The 25,397-nt window shown below is 35.8% G+C and overlaps 1 protein-coding gene and 1 long non-coding RNA gene across 3 annotated transcripts in view; one reads left to right on the top strand and one right to left on the bottom strand.

Moving 5' to 3' along the window:
• The window catches only part of LOC145297539 (uncharacterized), a 442,212-nt gene that overhangs the window by 58,252 nt on the left and 358,563 nt on the right, over window positions 1-25,397 (bottom strand). The gene's annotated exons all lie outside the window — the stretch shown is intronic.
• Window positions 1-25,397, top strand: part of LOC145297533 (uncharacterized) — a 146,192-nt gene that overhangs the window by 96,168 nt on the left and 24,627 nt on the right. The window contains exon 1 of one of the 2 annotated variants that reach the window (XM_080143480.1): window positions 3,550-3,888. The exons of the other annotated variant lie outside the window; for it this stretch is intronic. The gene's annotated coding sequence lies outside the window, so the exon portion shown is untranslated. Of the gene's footprint in view, window positions 1-3,549; window positions 3,889-25,397 lie in introns of those variants that run through there. 2 annotated transcript variants of the gene reach the window in all.

Genomic DNA, 25,397 nt, shown 5'->3' with positions numbered 1-25,397 from the left:
AATATTTATTAATGATTATCAAAAAAATTAGCTCTCAAACACATTTATGCAATATTTATCATTCAATCACAGTAGTTCCGAGCCAGGGTCTCTACCGAGACTGCGGTTCATGAAATCGTGATCTGTATAGAGCGTAAACTAACAAAAAAGAAGATGGCACTCGGTGTCTTTTTAGATATCGTTGGAGCTTTTGACAACATACCCTTCAGTAGTATGTTCAAGGCGCTACGAGAACTCAATGTGCCATCAGTACTCATCCGATGGATTGAGTATATGGTGAGGCACAGAACAGTTCAAGTAGAACTACTGAGGGCAACTGTTAAAAGGGAAGTAGTTAAATGAAACCCCCAAAGTGGGATTTTATCACCTTTACTATGGAACTGTATGCTGAATCCTCTTTTAAAAGAGTTTTAAAATAGGAATATTTATGCCCAGGCTGCTACTGATGAACTCGCAGTGCTGGTCGCGGGTTCAAAAGCATCATTGGTCAGACGCATTGCCAAAATGGGACTACATTTTTCATCAAATGTGATAACGAAAAATTTGAGTTCATTCAAAGAATATGTATATCATAGAATTCACTAATATTTTTAATCGATAAATTCACCATTTTTTGCTATAAAATCATAAGGAGAGTTATAAAAAATTAGTTATTAAAAAAAAGTTCGGTTTTTTAATTATAAAAAAACGATACACGGGATTGAACCTAAAATCTTTCCACCAACCCCCGGTACTCTAACCGTTACGCTAACATGTCATATTGGCAAACTCGCAGTAAATAATATTTATATACAAAAAAAGTTATGCAAAATAAAAAAAGCGTTAGTCACTTATGTACTTACTCTCCTGTTTGTGAACCCACCACATATTTTGTTGTAACTTTTTTTCTACTGAACCAATTTTCGAAATTTTCTTTTCAAAATGTAGCTGATGAGGTGTTCTATCCAACTATATAACCTGTTTGAAATTTGGTTGTGAACGGAATTAGTGGTGGGGGTTTGAATGTGTCTCGATTCATTCAATATCGGACTTAAGCATATATTCAACCACTACCGTGGTTGAATGATATGCATATATATACACACACATATATATATGTATATATACACACACACACACATATATATATACACACACATATATATGTATACACACACACACACACACACACACACACACACACATATATATACACACATGTATACACACACACACACACACACACATATATATATCCATATGACGGGTACATTAGCTTGAATCTAAACCGGTCATGACGTCATGAATGATATCATAACATACGTGTGCATTTCTAATGGAGGTAGTTCTGAAGGGCTCTTCCAAAACGTTGGTTCAGTCAAAAGCTTTGTTAAACCTGAACGATTGTCACCGACCTCCTTTGTAATGAAATATCTCATGCCATTCAGACTTACCCACCAAGTGATGATTTGGATAGACAATGCTGAGGCCATGTACACTACTGAATGGAAATGGTAATTGCAGAACAACAATCTAGTTCAAGTGGTGACGGATACTTCACCTACGGCAAAAACACTTCTGAAAATAATTCACTGCAACTATTATGGTGGTTGTAGTACACCTCAGTGCACTTGCAAAAGACGCGGACTTATCTGTTCACGGGTATGCAGACCATGTCAAGAGATGCATCGTGACAATATGAGTGAGGAAGCAGTGTCTGATAATGAAAATAGTGACTATTGAACTGACACCGTTATTTAGTGATGAGGTGTGTCTTAAAATACACTGTGCGTTCTATAATCTTTAGAAATGTGCATGTACGTTATGACATCATTAATGACGTCATGACTTCGCCTGTCCATGTAGTTAGTATAAGACTTTGTATAAAAATTATATCAAAATATATAGTACCTATTTACAATGCCTCCCCACGGGCAGAATTAGACACCAGAGTCGTTTTTTAACGTGGAGAAAAGGTACAAAAATAATTTTAAAAATTGTCTCAGTCGTGAAGGACTGCTCCTCCATCGAAAGAGAACAAGAAATGGAAGTGCAGCATCCGAATAACAGATGGTATTTATTTTCTCCCCCACCGAGCAAATTAGGCACAAGGCCGATTTTTAATGTAAGGAGTGAAGGGAGGGGGAAGGGAAAAAGGGGACCAGCTCCCGAGAGGTGGGAAATGAGAGCTGGTTAATGGTCAGGCATGTGGGGTTGCCCCCACATCTGGTCTTTGCTAGTCATAGCTAGTCATAGCTTGCAGTATCTGCCGGAACAGATGGTATTTATTTGCTCCCCCACCGAGCAAATTAGGCACAAGTCCGATTTTTAATGTGAGGAGTGAAGGGAGAGGGAAGGGAAAATGGGGACCAGCTCCCGAGAGGTGGGAAATGGGAGCAGGTTAAAGGTCAGGCATGTGGGGTTGCCCCCACATCTGGTCTTTGCTAGTCATAGCTAGTCATAGCTTGCAGTATCTGCCGGAACAGATGGTATTTATTTGCTCCCCCACCGAGCAAATTAGGCACAAGGCCGATTTTTAATGTGAGGAGTGAAGGGAGGGGGAAGGGAAAAAGGGGACCAGCTCCCGAGAGGTGGGAAATGGGAGCTGGTTAAAGGTCAGGCATGTGGGGTTGCCCCCACATCTGGTCTTTGCTAGTCATAGCTAGTCATAGCTAGTCATAGCTTGCAGCATCTGCCGGAACAGATGGTGTTTATTTGCTCCCCCACTGAGCAAATTAGGCACAAGGCCGTTTTTAATGTGAGGTAAAAACCAGCTCCCCTAAAAGTAGGCAAAAAGGGGGCACTCTGGTTACCAAAAATAATAATTGTCCCAGTATAGAGGGTTTCCCCTTCATTGACTGGTACAAATTATCTTAAGTGCAGTATCTGCCGGAACAGATGGTATTTATTTGCTCCCCCACCGAGCAAATTAGGCACAAGGCCAATTTTTAATGTGAGGAGTGAAGGGAGGGGGATGGGAAAAAGGGGACCAGCTTCTGAGAGGTGGGAAATGGGAACTGGTTAAAGGTCAGGCATGTGGGGTTTTCCCCACATCTGGTCTTTGCTAGTCATAGCTTGCAGTATCTGTCGGAACAGATGGTATTTATTTGCTCCCCCACTGAGCAAATTAGGCACAAGGCCGTTTTTAATGTGAGGTAAAAACCAGCTCCCCTAAAAGTAGGTAAAAAGGGGGCACTCTGGTTACCAAAAATAATAATTGTCCCAGTATAGAGGGTTTCCCCTCCATTGACTGGTACAAATTATCTTAAGTGCAGCATCTGCCGGAACAGATGGTATTTATTTGCTCCCCCACTGAGCAAATTAGGCACAAGGCCGTTTTTAATGTGAGGTTAAAACCAGCTCCCCTAAAAGTAGGCAAAAAAGGGGGCACTCTGGTTACCAAAAATAATAATTGTCCCAGTATAGAGGGTTTCCCCTCCATTGACTGGTACAAATTATCTTAAGTGCAGCATCTGCCGGAACAGATGGTATTTATTTGCTCCCCCACCGAGCAAATTAGGCACAAGGCCAATTTTTAATGTGAGGAGTGAAGGGAGGGGGAAGGGAAAGGGGGGACCAGCTCCCGAGAGGTGGGAAATGGGAGCTGGTTAAAGGTCAGGCATGTGGGGTTGCCCCCACATCTGGTCTTTGCTAGTCATAGCTAGTCATAGCTTGCAGTATCTGCCGGAACAGATACTACACTTTGATCTTGGCCAGCTTTCTGTAAGCAACAGCTACAGTTTTGAAATATGGAAATATAGGTTATTTTTAGTGCGACGGCTGTTATCGTTTTATGACGTCATAGTTAGGATCTTTGTGCTGATCAGATTTTGGTAAACTTTTAATGTTGTCTCCCACATATAATAGTAATAAACAAATTATCAAACGCTTTCTTGGAATTTGTTCAAGGTAAAGGTTGTTTTTATTTTATTTTTTATTATTATTTTTTTTGTTAAGCATGCATTCTGACTTGAAATTATATTTTTTAAAAAGTATTTTCACGGTAGGTGCGTGGTTTCAGATCCAAATAAAAAACTGCTCTTTAACAATAAATGTTCAAATCATCGTTAAAGAACATAAGATATATTCTGCTTTAGCGACTTTATAATGCAGTGAATGAAGTTTCTAGATCGATCTATGAATCTGCTAAACAATATTATGCAAATTAATGTTTTCATTATTATTTTTGTTTATATTTTTTTCATTTTAATTGTTTATTAATTTATTAATTTGTTAATACGACATAATCACGTTGCCACACCGGTTTCGGTTAGGTCACTGAAGTTACGCAACGTTGAGGCTGACCAGTTGTAAAATGGGTGACCACTTGGGAATTTCAGGTGCCGTACGTGTTCTCCGCTTATCTCGGCATTGTTTCCAGTTGTCTAGCACTTCTCCTTGCCACTGGACTGAATTTATTTAAGAGAGGTTTGGTTTGAGATTGCGCCACCCTTGTCTCATACTTACTCGCTCAACTATTCTTACAGGCGGTATCCATTGTCTCTTCAGACTGAACGGAGGCATCGAGGTTTTTAAGGATTTTAGCACGAATTCTGACTTGAAATTATATATATATTTTTTTAAAAAGTCTCTTCACGATAGGCACGTGTGTAACTTGGCCGTTACATACAAACACGGGGAAAATAAATGAATAAATAAAAATCCGGGTCGGCATTTTTTCTTTTTGTTTTTTGTTTTTTTTTTACAAAAGTTTTATTACACGTTACTCTTCTGTCTCGACGTCACTCAAAAATCTCTTGCTTCGCTACCACATGTCCATCTTGCTTGAACGCGATTATCTTTTCTTCGACCGCATGACGGCCACAGCTGGCTCATACTCTTCTTCGACTTTACAAGTTCATTTTTTTTTGCTCCTGCCTTAACCACGTGGTGCATTTTTCTCCTTTTTCTTCTCGCGCACTCTTCCTAATTTGTGCGTTTTTCGGCTACTGCTGCTAATTTCTTTGCAGGGCAGCAATCTTTCGCTGCTGCTGATATTTTTCTTACGCGCTCATATGCACTATGTTATATGTGGTTTCAAATTCGAATATAAAACTGATCTTCAACCGTAAATGTACAAGTCATCGTTCAAGAAGGTAAAATATATTCTTTTTTAGCGACCTTATACTGCAGTGAAGGATGATTCTAGATCGGTCTATAAATCTGCTAAACGATATTACGCAAATTAATGTTTTCATTATTTTTTTGTTTGTTTGTTTGTTTGTTTATATTTGTTCTACGAGGTCACGACTTGTCGTAAGCTTTCCACGCACACACACACACACACACACACACACACACACACACACACACACACACACACACGACATAACGAAGAACTAACTCCTTTACTTCCAAGCCAGGTTCTTTTATCCGCCTCAAATCTCGCCCAGTCATGTGCCATTGGTCGAACTCTGCGCGAAGTTAGAATGTTCCAATTCTATTGTAGCACCCAGAAGAAAAGTTGTCTCAGCAAAATGTACCCTCTTCGTCAATATGCACGCCGCCGAGTTCTTGACGTCCATTCCCAGTGGGAGGTCGAATCCCAATGACTTTTTGTTTACCACTAGTACGTCAGTCTTCGGGAGATTTGTGTTGGTCACTGTTAAAGTTATGCTGCCAACACTATGGCGTATAAGGCGATTTCCGCCTGCCGTGAGAATTGTAGTACTTTTATGTACTTTGGGTTGGCATAGTAACTCACTCACAACGGATGAAGAGTATTCAGAATTCACCAATGCTATCCGATCTACCCGATTGATTTTTACTTTATTACGGAGAGCACTTTTTCTAGTCTATGTTGGAAGAGAGTACCTATTTACAATGCCTCCCCACGGGACAGAGTTAGACATCAGGGTCGTTTTTTAACGTGGAGAAAAGGAACAAAAATAAAAAAAATTCTCAGTCGTGAAGGATTTACCCTCCACTGACAGAGAACAAGAAATTGAAGTGTAGCATCTGAAGAACAGATACTACACTTTGATCTTGGCCCGAAGGAGTAGTGCTGGCCTCTCGCTTCTTGTCTCGTTTCCCGGACACCTCGATGCGATATGTCCTTGGTTGCTGGCACCGAAAACAGCGTGTCTCTGGAAAAACTTTTCTTACTACCCCTCCCCCCGGGCTGCCGACAGTCTCTGGAAAAGTTATTGGGGCTTCCACACTTGTGGCACTGCACTTCAAATGCGCCCTGTTACTCAAGGTTTGAAGGTGGATCCACAGGCATACGAGGAAGTATTTTACGGCGTACGGCCGCCACAGCAACAAACTCACCAACTTCTACCTTTTCTGTCATGAGAATTCGAGTCATAGCAAGGATTCGTTCTAAGGTCATATGCTCCATCCTTGAGGACTCGCGCAGTTGTCTAATCGAAGCGGGGAGTATTGATACGAAAGCACAATTGAGGCGCCATTTAGAGGTTTTTTTCTTCGATCAAACGTGGTAGGTCTTGTAGGTCACCCAAACATTCATCCACAGTTTCCCCAGGGTGCAAACAACGAGAGACAAACTTGTCAAATGCAACAAACGGGTCTTGTGCAAAAGCCACAAAGAGAGCTTGTTTCATTTGCTTTAAATCCTCTCTATGGTTACGGGTTAATTGTCGGTATACTTACAGAGCCCCTCCCCTCTGAATGGTAGAACATGTTCGACGTTGTCAACACCACACATTTTACACACCAACTCTAATTGTTCAAACCGTTCGGACACTGTGTGATTAGGTGAAACGCTATGAAATTCGGGAATCAGCCGAATTTCCAACATTTTGTATGCCATTTGCGTTTGATTATTAGTTAACGGGGAATTAGCTTGTTCTATAAGGTCACGACTGATCGTAAGGTTTCCACCCACGTAAGAGGTAATGAAAAACTTCCTCCTTTCCCTCCAAGCCGGGTTCTTTTGTCCGTCTTAAATCTCGCCCAGCCACGTGGGTTTATCACGTTCTTTACGCCTTCTTGTATAAAACCAAATACACTTCATGCGTTTTCTCTTTCTTCTTCTTCTTCTTCTTCTTCTTCTTCTTCTTCTTCTTCTTCCTCTTCTTCTTCTTCTTCTTCTGTGGGGGACAGAAAGAGCACACACTTTGTCTCTTTGCGGTAAGGCTATTTATGACATCAATAGTACAATATTTTTTTTAATTTTCATTGTTTAATTAATTTGTTAGTTTGTTAAGGGTTTTAGCACGCATTCTGACTTGAAATTATATTTTTAAAGTCTGTTCACGGTAGGCACGTGGTTTCAGATTCAAATGTAAAACTGCTCTTCAACCATAAATGTTCAAATCATCGTTGAAGACCGTAACATATACTTTAGCGACTTTAAAATGCAGTGAAGGAAGTTTCTAGATCGATCACCACCTGCTAAACGATATTATGCAAATTAAAGTTTTCATTGACATTTTTTTTGCTTATATTTTTTTAATTTTGATTGTGCTAGATTATGTTGACGAAGCACTCGCGTGGGCCTGGTTTTGCTATCATCCTGTTGTTAATACGAGGTGGGGGTTCCAATTGGTTTGAAGGATCCACTTTGGAAACTAATTTAACTAGCAACTAGGGAGTGGTCGTGTCACACTCAGCACTATAGTAGTTACGTGTGGTGAAAACGCAGTTCAATGAGCATTTTCCTATGATAACAATGTCCAGCTGGTGCAAGTGAGGGGATCTTGGATGTCACCAAGATACTCGATGATGCGGCTTGATAGTAAAAATATGTGTTAGTTATGAACAACTGAAAGAACCTCTGTTTGTTCTCATTCAGTCTATCGACACTTAAGTGTTTGGTGCAGTTGGTTAGGACTCACTAGAGCATTGAACGTACCGATGAGATAAAATTTTTCTGTGATATGTACATCTTTGATGATGGTGTCAAGATTATCATAGAATTAATACTTGGTCTCGGCTGGAGCGCATAGTGTGAGAGTGTAAACGCTCAGGATGTTTAGGATGTTCAGGTGGATAACAGATGCAGAAACAAGATTCGGGATGTTCCATTGAATGATGGTTCTACTGTGGTGAGTAGAGAATTAGTTTTGATTCTTCAGTTTTGTTCTTGTATCTTGATTCTTCGAGTTTTGTTTCCTGTAGTGCAGTTATATCGATTATGATCCTTGTGAGATCTCAGTCGATGATAGCTGTTTTTCTGGAGTCGTTGATCATTTATAAATCATCAAAGAGGCCATGACATGTCCTGCCATTCCAATCTGCTACACGCAAGATGTTTTGCTTTTCTTTGCTTGTTTGATGCAAGATTTTCAGTTAATTTATTGTTTTTTCATTAGCTCCAAGCACTAGGTGTATCAGAATTTTGGGGGAAGTCGCCATTGCTAACAATTGATTTAAATAGACTCTACATGTCTTCAAGCTTATAACAATATAGAAAATGTAATTTCAAACCCTAATTTTTATTTCAATAAAATGAGCAAAGATCGAATTTTAAAATCATAAAAGTTTTAAACGAAAAATATACAATTTTTTTGTTTTTCATCGTTTTTTCTGTAAACAAGATGTCACGAAAATCAACAAATTTAACGTTACAGAAAACTAATAAAAATATATAACTGCCAAAACGTCACTTACCTGTTGAAAATTACTACGCTATGGCTGCCTCTAATCTTTATGTCTAAGAATTTGTCCATATTTATATTTTATATTCCATCTATGTTTTAAATAAAAGGATTTTAAAACACATATTCGAGCAAAACGGTCTTTTCGGGAATTGTAATCGCCATTTCACAAAATCGGAAGTAGTTCAATGTGTCATATACGGAAGCATCGAAGTGAAATAAATATTTATATCAAAAACGTAAAAACACAGTAGTAATCTCGATAGTAACTATATCAAATTGCAAATCCTTATGTGCTACCATACTTGAAAACTGTTAACATTTCAATTATGGATTTTGACCGATCACAAATTATTCGCCTTACCAAATTTCCATTTTTTTTTTTATATCTTAAAAAAATACCTGAATTTTTTATTTAATATATTATAAATATTCATTATCGAGATATATTTTTTTAATATCGAAACAAAGAAAGCAATAAATGAAATAGATAAAAATATCCTGAGCGTCCAATATTGACTGGAAAATTCTAAGCATATAAATTAAGCCTCCGCTTAAAAAAAAAATCAACGTGGTTATCGAAAAAAAAAAAAAGGCAAATTTGCACATAACTATTCTTTTTTTGTTTTAAATTTGAATATTTTATTTATTGATCTTTTATCTTCAATTTGTGATATATAAAACTTTGGTACATAAATTAATTATTTAAATCTAAATAGACATTTCAAAATGAGGGGGGGTGAAAAACCCGTTTGTCTAAAATATTATGTTCGGTTTATTGGAAAGAGCATAAAGTTTCACACTGACCCTGAAAATATGGTAAAAATTGAACCAATAGAAAAATTTTGATAGATTTTTAAAGTTTAAAAATTGAAAAAATATTTAACTCGTAAAATTCAATGGATTTCATTACGTAAAAAAAATGGCTGCCTGAACGCACGCAGGCACTTTTCATACACTGTTTTTTTTTAAATAAAAAAATAATATTTCTATTATTTTTTAAACAACTTAAATAGTTTATTTTGGAAGTATATTCCATAAAGAAAATAAATAATCCACTTTAAAAATAGCAATTACGAGTTTTTTATATTTTATTCGCAGTTTTCTGTTACGGGTGTCAAAATTCCCCCAAATTCTGATACACCTATCCAAGCACCCATTGAATCAGGCAGACTATGTGCGGGTTAGCATCTTTCTGGTTAGAAGCTGACCAATTTTAAGCGGGTGATAGCTGATCAGTGTGGTTTCAATAGTCCCTCCCACTGTTGGAGGCAATTCGTATCGTCTAGGATTACGTCAATCCTTCATAGCGTATTATTCGTAATTGCTGTTTCCCGTGTCGTTTCTAATGCGGCATGCAGCGGAACTGAAGTGGTCTCTATAGGGCGCAAGCCTGGGCAATTTGTATGAACATCCCGACCTGCCCAGATATCAGGATTCCCTTCTCGACCTCACTGATTTTTTTTTCTTTTTACAAAGGAGTAACCACTTATGAAGATCTGAACGAAACTCCAATGAGTGACGATAGCTTAATGATCAGTATTGGTGAAAATTGGGTAAAATTTGATTATTTAACGGGACGGCTTCACAAAACTTATTTACGTTGGACTTGAAGACAACTGTGTTGTAGCCAGCTGGAAAATAGGCCCGCGGTACAGAGTTCCACAAGCGGGCAGTGAGCAATACATTTGGCACCAGCTTGGCTGTTGGAGTTGCCTGAAAAAAGTAATGTGGCTCCACTTCAGAGTTCCTATTTGCAATGCCTCCCCACGGGACAGAGTTAGACACCAGGGTTGTTTTTTAATGTGGAGAAAAGGAACAAAAAAATAAATATTGTCTCAGTCGTGAAGGATTTCTCCTTCACTAACAGAGAACAAGAAATTGAAGTGTAGCATCTGAAGAACAGATACTACACTTTGAGGTATTTATTTGCTCCCCCACTGAGCAAATTAGGCACAAGGCCGATTTTTAAAGTGAGGAGTGAAGGGTAAATGGGGACCAACTTCCCGGGGAGTGGGGGAGCTGGATAGTGACATATTGGTATGAAGGGTTGCCCCTACATTGACCAAGGTCTTATATGTGGGGTTTCCCCCACATATGGTCTTTGCTTGCAGTATCTGCCGGAACAGATACTACACTTTGAGGTATTTATTTGCTCCCCCACTGAGCAAATTAGGCACAAGGCCGATTTTTAAAGTGAGGAGTGAAGGGTAAATGGGGACCAACTCCCCGGGGAGTGGGGGAGCTGGATAGTGACATATTGGTATGAAGGGTTGCCCCTACATTGACCAAGGTCTTATATGTGGGGTTTCCCCCACATATGGTCTTTGCTTGCAGTATCTGCCGGAACAGATACTACACTTTGAGGTATTTATTTGCTCCCCCACTGAGCAAATTAGGCACAAGGCCGATTTTTAAAGTGAGGAGTGAAGGGGAAATGGGGGACCAACTCCCCGGGGAGTAGGGGAGCTGGTTAGTGACATATTGGTATGAAGGGTTGCCCCTACATTGACCAAGGTCTTATATGAGGGGTTACCCCCCACATATGGTCTTTGCTTGCAGTATCTGTCGGAACAGATGCTACACTTTGATCTTGACCCAAAGACTTCAGAGTTAGTTCCTGGGTTTATTCTCATAGGCTTTTCTCATCTTAGAGATATCCACAAGACAGTGAGGCCTAATCCAATAGTTATTGAAGTTCTTGGAATTTTTGTGCCATGGTCTGTGATTTGCGTCAAGGAGGACATACACCTATTTTTAAAATCCTCTGATATTTACTGGAGCCTCTGTCTTCACAGAAATGTACGTATATTTCCTAAGTAATCTATTTAATGGAATTTATTCATAGGAGTTTTCTCAATTTTTATGTTTTACTTACTGTTTGTAAAATATAGGATTTAAATGCTTTAATCCTTTATGACCTGAATTATGTTGCAGATGATTTTAAAATATATATGTACTATTAATTTTAGCGGCATACTGAATGCAAGCAATGGGCAGTTGCAATCTGGAGGTATCTGGCATCTATTCAGATACTGAACTAATATGTACAAGGCGTGTTTGAATCAATTCCCATTTTATTTATGTCGTTATATTCATTTATTTACGAGTGAACGAATTAGTTCAGGTCATAAAGAGTTAAATTACGCAATTTATTAAAACGGAAGTGAGGTCATAGTTTTGTTTTTCTTTATCAATAAACAGCCATGAACACCATCTTTCTTGATTCACTCTTATGCAATGCGACGTCAGCTTTTTATAATGTATGCATAGAATGGATCGACCTCAAAATAAACTGAGCTGGCGTCCAATGTTTGATGAGTTATTCCCATTTTTATGCATTTTTTTGCGAGTTCATGTCCTTTTTTTCTTCTTCGACGGCAAACAAGACATGGTGCTGTTGGCATGATATTCTTTCAAAATTACCGCAATACACACGTCGGTTTTACCATTCATTTGCTACCAGCATATTAGACGGCGGATGATAACAACCGAGGTCCGATTAATAAAGACTCTCCATTTATCGGCGACTTCATCAGTTTCATCATAGCTCTCCGACCAGTCTGATCTATATCTTTGATTCAGACTCTGCGACTGTTCTCTCACTAACTCATGTTCCGCACCGCTTTATATAACCAGGCAAGGTCACTTGACGTTGTCCTGATGAATTTTACTTGCCTCAACCATGAAGCCACCGTATTAGTCGCCGGTTTGCATGGGTCGAACTTTTAGTGTCGATCACTGGTTTCGTCATCTTGTGACAGATTTAACCTGAGCACAATTTCTCCTGGCTTTATGGCTTGGCGTGACTCAGGAGAGTCACACCAAGTTTAGCCAAAACAATTCGTCGCACGCCATAGAATCTAAACAATTATCTTGACTCTCATAAATTCGTGTGAACATAATATTAATTCTCCCGTCGCGCTTTCCCAAATGCATACAAGAAATTTATCACCCTCCCTAAATCCTCCTATTGGTCCTGACACTTTGACATAAATCAAGCATAATCACGTATTCACTATATATATATATATATATATATATATATATATATATATACATATATATATGTATATATATGCATATATATATATGTATATATATGTATATATACATATATATATGTATATATATACATATATGTATATATACATATAAGCATATATATACATATATATATGTATATATATATGTATATATATGCATATATATATGTACACATATATATGTATATATATGTATATATACATATATATATGTATATATATGTATATATACATATATATATGTGTACATATATATATGTATATATATGTATATATACATATATATATGTATATATATACATATATATATATGTATATATACATATATGTATGTATATATGTATATATGTATATATACATATATATATGTATATATATGTATATATACATATATATGTATATATACATATATATATATATGTAGGCCGGACCTTAACAGTTGACCTTAACCTTGAAAAATATTGTGCACCATCCGTAAATCAGGGACCATCATCATGTCAGGTTTGGTCATGATCGGTTTACTAGTGTGGGGTATAAGAGAGTACATATACATAGGCATTGACCTTGACATTTGATCTTGACCTTGAAAAATGGTGTGCACCATCCCTAGGTGGGGGACCATCATCATGGTAGGTTTAATTATGATTGGTCCAGTGGAGAGTATATATACATAGGCTATGACCATGATTGTTTACCGTAATCTTGAAAATAGAGTGCATCATCCCTAGGTGGGAGATCAACATCATGCCAGGTTAGGCATGGTCAGTTCACTGGTGTAGTCTGTGGGATAGTTGAACACACAGACACACACGTATACACGAGCGGCTTTGCTCGGGCCCTATGTACTATGCATAACTTTATGTGTTTGTATATATATATATATATATATATATACATATATATATATATATATGTATATATATATATATATTATATTATATTATATTATATTATATTATATTATATTATATTAAAAAGTTTAACTCATGTTCAGGTAACCTGCATCTAAGATTTCATGTGTATTAGCTAAATATTGGCGGAGGAGTTTCGTAGAGTCTGCAAAGGTCAACTCTGTAAACTTTGACCTCTTGTAAGCCAAAATTTCGCTCCAAACCCAAAACTTCAACTCTGACCTCTGCTCTGAGTTATTTTCTCCCAAAAACCGATTTAAAACCTTGCTGCATATCTGAATACCCTTGATGTAAAATTTCAAATGTTTACACGCAAAATTTGCTGAATAGTTTGCTAAAGACTGCAAAGGTCAAATCTTTTGAACACTGCCCCTTGGCAGCGAAATCGTCGGCCAAACAAAAACGATTAAAAAGCTTGCCCTATGACTAAATACACTTTATGCAAAATTTCAAATGTTAAGATAAAAATTTGGCTGAGTAATTTGGTAGAGACAGTAGAGGTCAATTTTTTTTAATCTTGAACTCAATTTTGACCCCTTAATATTTATTGTTTTGGGCTCAAATGCAATTAAAAAGTTTGATCCATGTCCAAGTAACCTACATCTAAAATCTCAAGTGTTTAGACCCAAAATTGGCGGAGGAGTTTGGCAGAGTTTTCAAAGGTCAAATCGTTGAACTTTGACCCCTTGAAAGCCAAATTTCTGGCCAAAAATGAATTAAAAAGATTTTTCCAAATCTCAATACCACTTATGTGAAATTTCGAGTCTGGAGACTGAAAATTGACAGAGTTATTGCGTTGGGAAATGTACACACACAGACACACACACACGCACACACAGACAATTTCGCTTATATATATATATATATATATATATATATATATATATATATATATATATATATATATATATACTAGCAGTTCTTCCCGTCTTTGCTCGGGCCCTATGTACTGTTCATAACTTTATGAGCATATGTATATATTAAAAAGAGTGAATATGTATGGTAATGCCTTTCTATATAATAGGTTTCCTTAAGTACTACAGAGAAACGTTGATAGAGACCGCAGATGTCAATTTTTTAAAATTTTTACCCCAATTTTTACCCCTTAACATTTATTGTTTTGGGCTCAAATTAAATTCACATATGTAACCATGACCAAGTTACATCTATCTATCCTATAAATTAATTTAAATTAATTCCCTATTAGTTTTTTTTTCGGTTTTCTAAAGGGATAATCATCTTTAGTTAACTATTACGTGTAATTATATTCATGCAGATATTCTACATGATTTATACTTGCATAATATTTGCGTAAAAGTTTATAGTAAACACAAAATTGTTTCAATATATATTTATATTTATGTATATATTTTTGTTTAACAAATTTTGCCTACCAAACTCCTCCTAGAGTTTTTGGTCTACAAACAGGAAACTTCATATATAAAGTATCTGAATCCATGCAAAAATTTATATTTGGTTTTTAGCCCGGAAAAATCGGTGCAAAAGTGTGAAAATTAAAAAAAAAAATGAAATTTGCCAGGTGAAGGTCGAACGCCGGCATTACGAATACATAACGTAGTAGCTATTGGTTCATGTTTTAACTTTTTAGCCTTGCAGTAAGCATGTTTTCATAGCCCAGTCATTGACGGCAGAGGCAAAATTATCGAGAGCTGAACGTTTTGGTTTCGATTCTCAGTGGTGGCGCATGAGTTTTTTTTAATACTTTTTAAATTATTAAGTGTCTTTTCTCTATGGTAATTAAGGAAGACTATTATACAGAAAGACATTACATATTCACACTTTTTAATATATACATATCCACATAACCTTATGAACAGTACATAGGGCCCGAGCAACGCCGGGCGGAACTGCTACTACATCTAAAATTCCCAGTGTTTAGACCCTAAATTGGTGGAGGAGTTTTGTAGAGTCTGCAAAGGTCAACTCTGTAAACTTTGATGCTTGCTGCATGCCTGAACACTCTTTATGTAAAATTTCAAATGTTTAGACACAAAATTGGCTTAAAAGTTTGCTAGAGATCGCAATGGTCAAATCTTTTGAACTTTGACCCCTTCGCAACCAAATTTTTTGGCTAAAACGGATTTAAAAGCTTGCCCTATCTCTGAATACCTATTATGTAAAATTTCAAATGTTTAGACCAGAAATTGTCTGAGTAATTTGGTAGAGACCGCAGATGTCAATTTTTTTTAACTTTGACCCCTATTATGACCTCTTAACATTTATTGTTTTGTGCTCAAATCAAGTTATTAAGTTAGATCCATGTCCAATGAACCTATATGTAAAATTTCGAGTGTTTAGACCAAAAATGTACGGAGGAGTTGTGTAGAGTTCTCAAAGGTCAAATCGTTGAACTTTGACACCTTGACAGCCAAGTTTTGGGCCGGAAATGTATTACAAAGATGTTTCCAAATCTCAGTACCCTGTATATCAAATTTCGAGTATGTAGACTGAAAATTGACAGAGTTATTGCGTTGGGAATATACACAGACAGACACACACACAGACAGACAGACAGACAGACGCTTTCACTTTTATAGATATATAATGTGTGAATGTGTGTGTGTGTGTGTGTGTGTGTGTGTGTGTGTGTGTGTGTGTGTGTAAACGTGGTATCTATAAGAAAAATATTTATAGATCGAGTATCACACTATTGAGCTATCTAAATGAGAAATTTATTATTTATTCCTATGTAATTACTACCTCAAATAATTAAATTACATTTAAACATATAAGCGTTATATATGTGTGTGTGTGTGTGTGTGTGTGTGTGTGTGTGTGTGTGTGTGTGTGTGTGTGTTTAAAAAGAGACCAAGGGCGGTGTTAGCCAGGACTTCTCATACTTTCATTTTATGTAGATCTAACGATATTATTGTAAAATTCCAACGGGCAAATTTTTTATTATTTTTTTTTTTATTACATTTTCACTCCAAACAAGGCACATTGCCACTTTGGTGTAGGGGGCTACTATCAGGGTCAGCAACTACTGGGGCACTATGTAGGGATTTGGGCAGCAAGATGTCGGTTCATGTTGCACTCGAACTTCTGCATGTCAGTACAGTTAGGGAAGCAGGATCCTGGAATGGAATTCCAGAGTCTAGCGGTTCTGGGGAAGAAATTACTGGAGTAGAAAGATCTTTTACATCTAGGGGTCTCTACTGTGTGGGAGTGGGATTTAGTTGCCTGTCGGGTTTGTCGAGGGTGTCTGCGTCGTGGGGGCACAAGTGTCTGCAGTTCGCAAGAGCATTCACCATTAAAATACTTGTAGAACAAGCAGAGGGATGCAGCGTTTCGTCGATGGGACAGAGGCTGAAGCTTAGATGCCAGTTCAGGGCCTATCAGATTGGCGACTCTTTTTTTAACTTTGTCTAGGAGCGAGAGACTAGTAGTAGACGCACCAGCCCAGATGTGACAACAATACTCCATACATGGGCGAATGGTGGCCTTATAGAGGTACAGGATACTTTCGGGTGTCAGTAGTTTTCTAGCACAGTAAAGAGACATTGGAAAAATACAATACATAACGAAGAAATAGAACTGAAATTCACACCTGCATGTCAACACACAGAAAACTGATGAAGAGGAGACAGTCTGCCTGTCGTTTACCTTTCATCAAAATTTCACATAACAACTATGAGTGGCTGTATAGGTTCTTAAACTGATCCAAATTTGAGCGAAGTTCTAGAATCTGTAGAATTTTTCGCATGCATCTCTGGATTAAATTTCATTGAAATGATCCATGAGTGACATAAGTGGAAGAATCGCTCTTTTCTTGTTCTATTTTACACTCGTTGAAATAGAATTTTTTTAGCTACTTGGATCAAATGGCTTCGTGCCTTGTCTGGAGCGATTTCCGTAAAATAATCCAGGAAGGTGACAGTGGTTCAGTGGTGAACGACAAAAGCTGACAAGCTGAGCGTGTCAAGTGCGTTCCACAGAAATAGTTTCATTTCAGATATTGGCAACCTTTACCTGACCCCTCCTGTAAGTACCTCATGTACTTCTATAAAAGATTCCAACAAGAAATATATCGGAGAAAGGAATGCCAATAATTAAACCATTTGATTCACAGGAAATGAATGGATTATTCAAGGAAAATTCAAAGTAAAAATACATTTTCAGTGTAAAGTTTCTGTGCTCGTTCGAGGGTCTCGATATGTGAAAACAGATAACTATGGTCTCGCTTATATCAGGTTGGTGCAAAAATAATGTCAAAAAACGACATTATTTTTGCACCAACCTGATAGCAATCTTCATGGGTTGAGGATCATTCCTATTGTGAGGGCCGCTTGTAAATTTGATATGCCCATGAAAACTTCCTATTTCGGAAGAAGCCGGTTTAAACCGCCTTGAGTGAGTGACACTTCTGCACGTTATAATACACGTTCTGGTTCTGAGTTTAGATAACCTAGAAGTATTTAGCGGCGATACACATACATACGAAAACAAAAAGAATACATTTATATGCGGCATAATCACATTCACACACCGTTTTTCATCAGATCACCGAGATTAAGCGCCGTTGAGGCTGGTCAGTACTAGATGGGTAACAATTTCGGAATACCAGACGCTGTATGGTGTTGAACATCATTAACTCATTTTCATGAATCAGATGATGTTTAGTGGCATTCGTTTCCCTAATATCTTTCTAGTTAGAATTATATTTGTTTAGAAAGAAATCGGGTACTTCCCGGATGAAACCACTTGAAAGTTGCCAACATCCCTAAATGAAAGTGGAGTCGAACTTGGTACACTCACGTTGTCAGTCCGTGTAATTAACGACTTAGGCAATATCACCTCTCGGCGCTGGATGGAGAAAAACTTCGCCCCCCCCCCTCCCTCTGCAAGAACTACAAAGCCTTACGTCGTCATCTTTCCTTACCCAGAAATACATGCCGAATTTGATATTCCTATGAAATTTCCTATTTCGAAGGGAACCAGTTCAACCCGACTTGGATAAGTGCCGCTTCATTACGGTGCATATACACCCCTCGCAAGCCCAATCATAAACACGCACGGACACACACACACACACACACACACACACACACACACACACACACACACACACACACACACAACGTTAAGGATATGATAACAGAGAACCTCTGATCAAGATCAACTTAGTATGGATTAAAAGTAGTCATAGTAAGAACTAACGGGCAAATTTACGGCTGTGTATCACATCCCGCTGCGCATCCATTAATTTATTAATCGCTTTTCAAGAAGGGCAATCGAGCGAAGAAAAGGGAGATGACTCGAGTATATGTAATTCCTACTACAGGGGGCTGCTTTAATTGGCACTTGCAGAATTTTTCTGTTTCTGAAAGAGTACATATATATATATATATATATATATATATATATATATATATATATATATATATATATATATAATGTGTGTGTGTTCGCGCATGTATGTATATATATATATACATATATATATATATGTGTGTGTGTGTGTGTATATATGTATATATGAGTATATAAATGTGCATATATATGTATGTATATGTTTATAAATGTATATATATGTGTGTATATATATGTATATATATGCATATATATATGTATATATATACATACATATATATGTATATATACATACATGTATATATACATATATATACATATATCTATATATATATATGTATATATACATATATGTATGTATACATATACACACACACACACATATATATATACACTTGTGCCCGATATTATTCATACCCCTCGGATCTTTGAGATTTCTATAAGAATATTGCTCAAACCAGAAGGTAGACAATATTTAAGGGATTTCAAACAATAAATCAAGCATAAGCATTTAATTTAAACTCAACAAATAAATAAATTATGCAAGTTTGAAACATTATACAAAGAAAAACAATAATGGCACTAGTTCAAAATTATTCATACCTCTCTTACTAATAGTCAATAGCATGCCCTTTATTCTTAATAACTGCCTGTAACCGTTTTGGATATTTATCAACAAGGTTTTTACAAGCATCAACACTGATTTTTGACCATTCTTCAATGCAGTAGTTCTCCAAATCCCTCAAATTTCTAGGTTTCCGCTTTTTAACCTCAGTTTTCAATATGTGCCAGAGGTTTTCGATAGGGTTCAGGTCGGGACTCTGGCTAGGCCATTCCAAAACATTAATTTGATTATCCTCAAACCATTTCTTGACTATTTTGGCAGTATGTTTTGGATTATTATCCTCTAAATGGAGCTTCTCCGCATCCTGTCTAATGTTTTTCTGGAGTATCTCCAAATATTGCTCCTTCTTCATGGTTCCATCTATCTTGACCAAACTACCTGGACCACTAGCCAAAAAGGAGCCCCAAAACATTAGGCTACCACCACCATGTTTCACCGTGGGTATGGTGTTCTTTGGGTTGTAAGCTTCTCCTTTCTTCCTCCAAACGTAAGAAGCATCCATATGGCCAAACAATTCAATTTTTGTTTCGTCAGTCCACAAAATACTTGAGAAAACGGACTCTGGAGAATTCACATGGGTCCTAGCAAACTTTAGACGTGCTGCAAGGTGTTTTCCGGTGTGCAATGGAGTCTTTCTTGGTCTTCTTCCTTTCAGACCATTTTCATGCAGAGTCCTTTGCAATGTTTGCCTTGATATTTTTATGCCAGAAGACTCCAGATTTTCTAAAATGTCCTTAGTAGTGGTGGTTGGATTTGCATTAACACTTCTTACAATATTCCGGGTGGCTCTAGCAGACAGTTTCCTTTTCCTTCCTCTACCAATCAAGTTGTTTGTTGTGTGGTGGCTGTGGAATTTTTTGATGATGCTCTGTACTGTTGCTGTAGGGACCTCAACTTTCTTGGAAATTGACTTGTAACCTAAACCATCCTTATGTGAATTCACAATTTTAGTCCTAAGATCATTACTAAGCTCTTTTTTCTTCCCCATTCTAATAATTTTTATTCTTTTATTGGTTTTCAGTTGATATCATTTTAATTTCTGAAAAAATGCAAAAAACGCAATGAAATTAATCAAAGGTTGTATAAAAGCATTCAAAATAAGAATCAAACAGGAAACAAACAGTCAGAAACTCGATTAATACTGAAAAAATAAGGGGGTATGATTATTTTTGAACATTGCAGATTTTATAAATAGCTGTATATTTCTTTTATTACTAGTATCCCGAGATTTTAAAATGACGAAAATGATCAGAAGAGGTTTATTAAGAATATGTATCAATATGGACGTAAACAATAAATTCTTACAAAGTTACACATAATAAACTCAATTTTCAAGGGGGGTTATGAATAATATCGGGCACAAGTGTATATATATATATATATATATATATATATATCAAAGTGAACGATTCTATGTGTGTATCTGTGTGTCTGTGTATGAGTGTACATTTCCCTACGCCATAACTCTGTCAATTTTCAGTCTACAGACTCGATATTTGATATACAGGGTACTGAGATTTGGAAAAATCGATGTGATTGGTTTTCGGCCAGAAATTTGACTGTTAAGGGGTCAAAGTGAAACGATTTGTCATTTGAGAACTCTACCAAATTCCTCTGACAATTGTGGGTATGAACAATAGAAATTTTAGAAATTGGTTCCTCGGACATAGATCTAATTTAATAACTTGATTTGAGCCCAATACAATAACTGTTAAGGGGTCATAATAGGGGTCAAAGTTTTTTTTTTTAAATTGTCCTCTGCGGTCTCTACCAAATTACTCAGACACTTTCTGGTCTAAACATTTGAAATGTTACATAAAAGGGTATTCAGAGATAGAGCAAGCTTTTTAATCGTTTGAGTAGAAAATATTTAGTTACCAATATATAAATGTATGTATGTATGTATGTATGTATATATGCCTAAAACTTTCGACAGAGGCGACGGATTTTCACAAGATCAGGATCGTTTTGAATTTCGACCTTTCAGACGACAAACATCGAAAAATTGGCTAAAACATTAATATCTTCACCTTCAACTGGGAAATTTTCTACAGAGAGAGGTCGCTTTTCTCGCCGATATTTTTGAAAGTCATCCTCTCCTTTCGATTGTCTAGCCTTAATTTAAAAATAAGTCATTTCCGGTTTGGCAGTGGTCGTAACAGGAGGAGACTTTGTGTAAAAACCATCCATGTTAACCTCCGTCGGTGCAGATGCCACAGGACAGAGCAGGTTTTCCCCCCGTTCTTTTCCTACTTCGTGGTACGGGGCCGAGCCTACCTTCCTACTACCACTTTTTTATTTATTTATTGCTCAACATACACATTCAAACACCCGGGCAACGCCGGCCACCCATGCTAGTATCTATAAAAGTGAACGTGTCTGTGTGTCTGTGTGCCTGTGTACATTTCCCTACTCAATAACTCTGTCAATTTTCAGTCTACAGACTTGAAATTTGATATACCGGATACTGAGATTTGGGAAAATCGATGTGATCCATTTCCGGCCAGAAATTTGGCTGTTTAAGTTCAACGATTCGACTTTTGAGAACTCTACCAAACTCCTCCGACAGTTTGGGGTCTAAACACTTGAAATTTTAGATACAGGTTCCTTGGACATGGATCTAACTTAATAACTTGATTTGAGCCCAAAACAATTAATGTTAAGGGGTTATAATAGGGGTCAAATTTTAAAAAATTGACTCTTTTATTTTTTTGCTCAACATACATCTCCAAACACGTGGGCAACGCCGGGCTGAAATGCTAGTATGTATATATGCATGTATATAAGCATATATGTATATATAAATGTATATATGTATGCATATAAATGTATATATATATGTATATATGTATGAATATATGTATATATATATATATGTGCATTTATATGGATATATATACATGTATATGTATACAGATATGCATATATATATATATATATATATATATATATATATATATATAATGGACTGTCCCGTCGATTTCGACGTATGAGGTTCCGCGTCAACAACTAAGTTGCTCGGAAATCATCACAAACTATTGGAGGAGACTTTGTGTAAAAACCATCCATGTTAACCTCCGTCGGTACAGATGCCACAGGACAGAGCAGGTTTTTACATCAGAGTTTCCTTCTCCTAGATGCATGTCTGAACGATAACCGAGTGTTTATCTCCCAGTGAATTACTGCGCCTCCAGATATCAACCTGGAAATTACTACGACTCGGCGCGGTCCATAGAGCGCCTAATCTTCCCAAATGGTCACCCATCTGATACTGGCCAGGCTCAACGTTGCTTAACTTGGGTGATATGGCGAGAAACGGTTTGTCAACGTGATTGTGCCGTATATAAAGAACATTTAAAATTAAAAATGTTTAAACTCAACGTTATTTCACGTGGTTAATGGTAGTTGATTGGATACGGTCTTTGCTAATCGAACCAGTGATGGCTCGTGTTGCCGGGTTCAAATCTGTCGACTGGTGTTTATCATGATACCCGGCACTGAAGATTCCCGAAAGGAGTAAACACTAGTGTCTGTAGGTATTTAATTAGTATATATATATATATATATATATATATATATATATATATATATATATATATATATATATATATACTAATTAAATACCTACAGACACTAGTGTTTACTCCTTTCGGGAATCTTCAGTGCCGGGTATCATGATTAACACCAGTCGACAGATTTGAACCCGGCAACACGAGCCATCTCTGGTTCGATTAGCAAAGACCGTATCCAATCAACTACCATTAACCACGTGAAATAACGTTGAGTTTAAACATTTTTAATTTTAAATGTTCTTTACGTCAGAACAGTGATCTAATCGTCATACGATGATCTATGCACACACACACACACACAAAATATATATATATATATATATTATTATTATTATTATTATTATTAGGATATGTATTATTATTAGATAAGTTTTAAGAACTTAATTCCTTTATTGATAGTATTTGAATTAAAGCCATATATAACCTCAGAAAATTATGGCTGGATGGCAAAGGTAGGTTAAATCTTTGGTAATAAAATCAGTATCACGATTAAGATATGTATTATAAACTTATAATTTGAATTTAATTGATATTGTTTAATTGATAAATAAATTATAAATGCATATTAGGAATTTGTCAAACTTAGAACTCTGCAAAAACATTGAAATATCGTATTGAGTTACCTCCCTTTCAACGTTATGAATACATATAAGGATGTTGGTAACTTCAACAAAACCTTTAAAATTTCGAACATACAGAGTTACTTCCCAATTCATCGTTTAAAATATCCGGTAATTGTAAGTCTTAAGAGGTATGAACGAAATAAAATTAAAAATTAAAAATAAATTTAGATTCATAATTTTAAATGAAGAATGAGACTGCACTGAATATAGAGTAATGTTAAATTTTTTCCCTAATTTTTTGAAATTACACAAATAGTTTAGCCGATATTTTTGTAAATAAACAAAGCAAGTTCCAGATACAAAACTAACATAGAATCGAAACAATATAGCTGAAGTCTTAGCTGATTATTCCGGATTAAAAAATAATTTAAATTAAATAAAGAAATAAAGAAATTTAATTTAAGAAACTAATGAATAGTATTAGTAAAACATATTAGGTGAACATTGGCAATAAGTGGTAACGTTGTATGATAATTTGATTGAAAATGTTTTTTGTTTTACTTTTTTTTTAATAGAGATACGAAAATAGGTAAGTATATAAATCTTTAAAAAAATTTGGAAGGATAAGATGTAGGTAAAATTTTTTCTCATGTGTTTTCTTACTGTTCATTGTTAAAGTGTTTTTTATTCAATATATCTGACGAAAGGCTGTTCTTGTGACAAATTCTAAACGACATAAGATTTAAATTTTTCCAAGTAGTCTTGAAACAATTGTAACTAACGATGAAATACATTATTTGTTGCTATCAATCTATTCCTTGATGTCTTGATTTTGTTAAAACAGAACATGAATGCTCAATTATAAAATATGCTAATTTTGTAGCTTAAACCTTAGAGTTTTAGTCATATCATTTTGACTTAAAACTTATTGGTATATCAACGATTACGGAAATTTCAATTATATAAACCCAGTAAAAATCGGAATACTATAAATAAGACCATATATATATATATATATATATATATATATATATATATATATATATACATATATATATGCCATATATTATATATATATATGCCATATATATATGGAATGGCATATATATATATGCTATATATATATATGTGTGCCATATATATGCCATATATATATATGCCATATATATATGCCATATATATGCCATATATATATGCCATATATATATGCCATATATATATGCCATATATATATATATATATATATATATATATATGCCATATATATATATGCCATATATATATATATGCCATATATATGCCATATATATATGCCATATATATATATATATACAATATAAATATGCCATATATATATATGCCATATATATATATATATGCCATATATATATGCCATATATATATGCCATATATATATATATATATGCCATATATATATATGCCATATATATATGCCATATATATATGCCATATATATATGCCATATATATATATATATATATATATATATATATATATATATATATATATATATATATATGGCATATATATATGGCATATATATATGGCATATATATATATGGCATATATATATATATATATGGCATATATATATATATATATATGGCATATATATATGGCATATATATATATATATATATATATATATATATATATATATATATATATACGGTATTATATACCATTAGCGTATGAAGCGATGCTCTTAGGTATTTGGACAATGTCAAAACATTGCTAATTTACTGACCGCATAGCAGCAACCGTATAGTGCGACTGTCGTTTGGGCAA

Source organism: Euprymna scolopes, chromosome 18, assembly GCF_053919585.1.
Source record: "Euprymna scolopes isolate OS-2025 chromosome 18, ASM5391958v1, whole genome shotgun sequence".
Taxonomy (NCBI): domain Eukaryota; kingdom Metazoa; phylum Mollusca; class Cephalopoda; order Sepiida; family Sepiolidae; genus Euprymna; species Euprymna scolopes.
Note: the sequence above shows the minus strand (reverse complement) of the source record. Positions and strands in the feature narration are given on the sequence as shown.